Below are 6,878 nucleotides of genomic sequence, written 5' to 3'. Positions count from 1 at the left end.
GAGAAGAACAAGGTGAAAACCTCAACAGACAGACACTGCCTGCCTCCCTGCCTGCCTCCCTGCCTGCCTCCCTGCCTGCCTCCCTCCCTCCCTCCCAGTTTTCCCGATGTAGATTAGACATGCGTGTGCCATGACTGTGTCAGCCTACATCAACAAATGCACCGAGGACGTCAGCACCACTAAGAATATCATCACCCGGGGCAACCAACGACCCTGGATGACTGAGGAGGTACGTCAAACGCTACGAGCGCGGAACTCTGCCTTCAAGTCTGGCGACAAGGAGACACTGAGGACAGCGAGAGCCAACTTGAACCGTGCCATCAGGATAGCGAAGCGAGACCGCAGTCGAAAATTTCAGGATCGTTTCCACGACGTCAAAAACATCAGGAGTATGTGGCAAGGCATACGGGCGATTACAGACTACAACTCACCCTCCCCCCCCCCGGTGGGTGTAGTTGATGCTGACTTTCTAAATGGTCTAAATAACTTCTTTGGGAGGTTCGAGGCACTAAACGGCACTCCAGCAGTTAAAACTGTCCCCCATCAGGAAGAGGAGGTACTCTGCCTTGACTCCGCCGATGTGTTGAAGACCCTGAGGAGAGTCAACCCCTGTAAGGCCCCTGGCCCCGACAACATTCCTGGGCGTGTGTTCAGGGAATGTGCAAGTCATCTGGCTGGGGTCATCACAGACATTTTTAACACCTCGCTGGGCCAAGCCACAGTGCCGGCGTGCTTTAAGACTGCCTCCATCATTCCGGTGCCGAAGAAACCTCAAATCACCTCATTTAATGATTACCGGCCTGTTGCACTGACTCCGGTTATGATGAAGTGCTTCGAAAGGCTGCTTAAAGGTCACATCGTTTCCAGACTCCCCCTATTATTTGACCCGTTCCAGTTTGCCGACCGGCAAAACCGCTCCACTCAGGACGCCATCTCCTCCGTTCTTCACCTGAGCCTGGCTCACCTGGAGGAGAAGAACACCCATGTGCGGAGGCTGTTCCTGGACTTCAGCTCAGCGTTTAACACCATCATCCCACAGCATCTGGTAGGAAAATTGGAACACCTGGGCTTCAACACCCCCCTTCGCAACTGGCTGCTAGACTTCCTCACCAACAGACCTCAGTCAGTCCGGGTCGGACAGAACACCTCTGATGTCATCACCCTCAGCACAGGCTCCCTTCAGGGCTGCGTCCTGAGCCCCCTGCTGTGCACCCTGATGACACACGACTGCGTCCTCAGGTTCACCACCAATCACATCGTGAAGTCAGCAGACGACACAACGGTGGTGGGGCTCATCAGAGACAACAACGACCTGGACTACAGAGAGGAGGTGGAGCAGCTGGTGGGCTGGTGCAGAGAAAACAGCCTGATCCTGAATGAGGAGAAGATGAAGGAGATCATCGTCGACTTCAGGAAAAAACAGCCTCACCACGCTCCACTGATCATCAACAGCTCAGCTGTGGAGGTGGTCAGCACCACCAAATTCCTGGGGGTCCACATCACAGAAGACCTCACCTGGACTATGAACACTACGGCACTGGTCAAGAGGGCACAGAAGCGCTTGTACTTCCTGCGGAGGATGAGGAGAGCCCACCTGCCCCCACCCATCATGAGGACGTTCTACAGGAGCACCATAGAGAGCATTCTGACAAGCTGTCTCTCTGTGTGGTGTGGAGGCTGCACCGCCTCCGATTGGAAGAACGTGAGGAGAGTGGTGAGGACAGCAGAGAGGATCATAGGGGCTCCTCTTCCCTCCATTCAGGACATTTCATCTCAGCGCTGCATGTCCCGTGCCCGTAACATCATCAATGACCCATCACACCCCCACCATGGACTGTTCTCCCTGCTGCCCTCTGGGAAGAGGTTTGCAGCATCCGCTGCAGGTCCACCAGGTTCTGCAACAGCTTTTTCCCTGCTGTCATCAGACTGTTGAACACTAGAACTGTTGAGCTCTAAACTGAACTCTGCATCACACATTCACAGAACTGTACTTTATGACACTACGGACCTCTATCTTGCACTATCTCGCACTACCAACTTTACTGAACTTGTATAAACCCTTTAAATAGAAGTTTAATACATGGTTTAGCATTCCTCTGCACACTCTTGAATACTGTTTTGCCTACTTGCACTATTGCATAATTATCACTGCTGCACTTTATACTTATTTTTAATATATATATATATATATATAGTATATATGTATATATATATATTTTCATAGGATATGTTACTTCTATTCAACTGCAATATCACTACTTTGTTGTAAGACGTATGCAACGGAATTTCGTTTTGTATGCACCATGTGCAGACAAGATGACAATAAAGTTTGTCTAAGTCTAAGTCATGTCAGGTCAGCTGTCTGGAGAGAGAGAGAAGTCAGGACCTGCGGGCGGAGCACCACCGTGCCACCGCCGCCATGACGGAACTCAAAAGCAAACTCCATGAGGAGAAGCAGAAAGAGTTAGCCATTACCAGGGAGACATTACTGCGGCAGCATGAAATGGAGCTGATGAGAGTGATCAAAATCAAAGATGGAGAGATCCAGCGACTGAATGCCTTGGTCCTCAGCCTGAGGGACGGCTCCATGGACAAGGTGATCCGCTCTATCCGTGTCTGACTATCCGCACGCCACGTCGGGCTTCGATGCGGCCGCTACCGTATTGTGTAGCTTGTCCCCAGTAAGCGTCGCGGCGCTCCGTTGCGGTCTCAACGGCCCGGTGTGGCGCAATGTCTGCTCAGGTGAGGAGGGGGGGCGCTTTGCTGGCGGAGGTGGAGGAGACGCGGCGGTGTCGGGAGACCGAGCGGTGTCGCCTCCACCAGGAGCGCGGAAGAAGCCCTGGCAGCGGCCCAGCAGGCCTGGCAGTCCCGAGCGGCCGAGCTCCGATCGGCTCATCACCAGCATCGGGAGGAGCTGAGCCGAACCAAGAGAGACTGCGAGAGGGAGATCCGCCGACTGGTAGGACTGATCAGATGCGCGGTGCGTGGCTATGTTCCCAATTTCGTTGTATACCTGCAGTGCAATGACACCTAAGGCATTCTATTCTATTCTATTTCACAAGAAGAAAATGTCCGGTTGCTCGCTTCGCTTTTGTCACAGCAAAGGTGTTCTAGTCGATTCCAGAAAAAAATTGGCCGGTTGCTCTCTTTGTTTTTGTCACAATTCTGGCAAATGAGTTTGCCCGCCTGCCTGAGCGCTCCCCGTTTGTACATCCAGACGGATGAGATCAAGCTGAAAGACAGAGCGGTTAGTGTTTTGGATGAAGCCCTGGGGCCGGCCACGTCCACCGCCTTCAGCTGCAGACTCAGGCTGCCGAGCAGCAGATCGCTGCCCTGAGGGATTCCCAAAGGGCGGGCCTAAACTACCCTGGAAGTGGGGTCAACGCCGCTACTAGCAATCCTCTTCATTGCGTAAGCCACCTCATCACACACTTGCAGTACGCATGACTTAGTTCGTTGCTGGATGAAGGTAGCACAAAAACAGTTTTGAACTTTGAACGAGTGCTTGTGTGTGTGTGTTGCGGGGCGTTTTCAGTCTCAGGAGGATCGGGACACGCGACGGTTTCATCTGAAAATCGCTGAGCTCAGCGCAGTCATCAGGAAACTGGAGGATCGAAACGCCCTGCTTTCTGAAGAGCGCAATGAACTGGTAATTTATTGACGGCACGCTTGAAGGTTTGCGCTACGTTTGATGCGCGCCATCCAGCGAGGCACCCATTGCGCTTGCTTATTAGTTGAGCGGCGCGGCGAGTCGGTTGCCTGGTAGATGTCTTTTATTGGGAGCCAAAGCCACGATTCCGTTCAAACCGATGCAAAAGGAATGGATACGTTCTGGCCCGCGTGTTGTGCGTCTTTCACATCCCGCACTTCATGCTTGCAGCTAAAGCGACTGAGAGAAACAGAAAGCCAGTTTCTGCCACTCCTGTACAAAAACAAACGCCTGAGCAGGAAGAATGAAGAACTCTCGCTGGTGCTGTGTCGCCTTGAAAACAAAGTGCGCTTTGTCACCCAGGAGAACGAGGAGATGGCAAGCTTGGTAAGTCGACGCGGACAACGGCGGCGTGCCAACAGAGTCCACTGCATTTGTGTTCCACAGAGAAGGCCTAGTTCGCTCAATGACCTGGACCGCGGTTGCGGCCAGCAGGACGGTGAAATGGAGTTCCTTCAAGTTGTGGAGCAGCGGCACATCATCGACGACTTGTCCAAGGTCTTCAGGCAGGCGACTCGGTGCACGTACGGCAGCGCCGCGCTCGCTCGCTGTCGCCAGGAAACCTTTTCCGTCCAAAGCTTGGCCGGCGGCCGCCATCCAAAAAATTGGCCCCTTAAATTCCGACCTTTCAAGCAGGAGCATTGTGCGCACGCGTTTGAACACGCTTTAGACTTGTTTTGCCGTTTTCAGCAGCTCAAAGCTCCCGTTTTGTCAGCGCCTTTGCCACTCGCTGTGCGCTGAAAACGACGGACTTGCCCGGCTGCTCAGCCCGTCAACCATGAGCCGCGAGCGCGACGTCATTGTCCGTAGGCAGCTAGTGGCAAAATGCACCCTGTTAGAGTTGCGCTCGCTCCAACTTATTTTGCAAGAACCACACGGGAGACAAGTAAGTTCTTTTGGACACCTGCAGGTGGAGAGTCCATCCGTTGTACGAATGAAGTCTGACTCTCGGCTCCTGCACGAGCATTTTAATTAAGAGAAACAGGGTGGGTGTAAGAGTGGATTGAATAGAGGAAGCCCTTGACCTCTAGTCAAAACATAGCAAGGGGTGTTTTACGACTTTGTGTAGGAAGGGATAAGCGATAGGGATAAATAAGGGATAAATAATATTATTTATTACAGGTCGCAGTCAAAGTCAAAGCAACACAATGATACGATAAAGATAATCTGGAAAACCCTGACACACCCTGTAGTTGTCACTTTTGGAAAAGACGAGCGTCCCTCCAATCATCGCCGGTGACGTGTTTTTCAGGCTCTGGAGACAGGAGCTCATGTCAGAAATGTCATTGTGAGTCGCGTTTGTTTCTGCGCCGGAGCCGTTCGTTCCCTTTGCATCCAAAGAATCTCAAAGGCGGATTATTTGTGTCGACAGGAGAGAGATTTGCTGCTACGATACCGACGTCGAGAATCTCTGAGGAGGAACAAAGCGTGAGGTCCTGCAAGGTGAGTCTGTTTGTTTGCGGCTGCTTGGTGTTGCGCAAGATGAAATGGCCTTTTTCTCGCTATCGTTCCTCTCGTCGATTCATCGTGAGGTGTCGCTTCAGTTTGTTCAGAGAGATGTTTGCTTCCGCGCCCGCAGGTCATCGAAACATTTTACGGCTACGACGAAGACGTGTTGGTGGACTCGGACGGATCGTCCTTGTCTTTTCACACCGACAGAACCCCCGACACGGAACCCGAAGAGGTAGCCCGCCATTTCTGCCAGCGTATTGGCACCAAACATTCCTCTTCAGCCTGGAATCGGACTCGTCTTTGCGTCGCGGGTGCTTTGTCGCCGGTCTGACTGATTCTGGTACTAGTGCTGTGTTGCATTGGTGTGTGCATGAAGAGGCGGAGCTTCGCTACCGCCAGCTGACGCAAGAATATCAAGCGCTGCAACGAGCCTACGCTCTGCTAGCCCAGACCAGCGAAAGGGGACTACGACGCCGAGAAGGAGATCAAGGTGGCGCCCCTTCCCGCAACCCCCGGCCGGGTCGCAGCCTCCCCGTTCTCACCCAGCCTCGGGTGTTCTCTGGTCTGAAAGGAGGAGGAGGAGCCTCCCTCCTCCTCCTTTCAGACCAGAGAAAAGCTGATGGTAGAAATGGGTCACTATCAAAGCAGAGTAGCAGATCTGGAGTCAGCGCTGAAGCAACAAGGACAGGTAAGCTCATCAATGAGCACACCTTTTTCTCAGACAAAATAGCTACATTCTTCAGTCACTCATCCGTCTGGCATTACTGGACCAACCCCCCCCCCCCCCCCCCCCCCGAACGTGGCTGGGAAAATGCGGAGAAAAGCAAATGTCATTTTCCAGTCAACCAAAGAATTTGTGGATGAAAATGACACAACATTCCAAAGCTGTCCACGCGTTTGTCTCTTCTAGAATGTCAAGTGGGTGGAGGAGAAGCAGCTGCTGCGTCAGAGCAATCAGCAGTTGGCCGAAAAGGTGACGGAAAGAAAGGCGCTGGGCGGAGTCGCTTGGCGTCACACCTGTCGGGAAGCCCCGCAGATGAGGTCTGACTGTCTTTTCAGGTCAGGCGGATGGAGGCGGAAGAAGCGCGTCTGAAAGAGCACATCCAGGATATCCGAGACCAAAACGAACTGCTTGAGTTCCGCATCCTGGAGCTGGAGGTGGGAAGACTCGCACAAGCGTGTTGAGGCCAGAGATGTGACGGACGGACGGACGGACGGACGGACGGACGGATGCATGCCTCTGCCTTTCAGGAGAGGGAGTGGCGCTCCCCCGTCTTGAAGTTTCTGCAAGTCCGTTTCCCAGACGGCCTCAGCCCTTTGCAGATCTACTGCGAGGCCGAGGGCGTGAGCGTACGTAAGGCGTCCCTCGCAACCCTAACCTTAACCCGAGGTCCCAGAACACCTTACATTGCTCCTTGCGCCTTTCCCCCGGACATCGTCATCAGTGATCTGATGAAGAAGCTGGACATCCTGGGCTATAACGCCGTAAGTGTATGTCGAACTCCTTATGTTCGCACTCCACGAGACTCGGCGGCTCAAATGTGACTTTTGGAAGGCTTTGCGCTGAAAGAAGCTTGTTGACGCTGTGCCTTTGGGCTCTTGCAGAATCTCACCAACGAGGAGCAGGTGGTCGTGATTCACGCCAGGACCCTTCTCACCCTAGCCGAGAAGGTAACGCGCACGTCCACGCACGCTCTCGCATTCTGCTTATGTGACA

The sequence above is a fragment of the Syngnathus floridae genome, unplaced genomic scaffold (genome assembly GCF_059516105.1).
Source record: "Syngnathus floridae isolate MCC-2025c unplaced genomic scaffold, RoL_Sflo_1.0 HiC_scaffold_151, whole genome shotgun sequence".
Lineage (NCBI taxonomy): Eukaryota > Metazoa > Chordata > Actinopteri > Syngnathiformes > Syngnathidae > Syngnathus > Syngnathus floridae.
Note: the sequence above shows the minus strand (reverse complement) of the source record.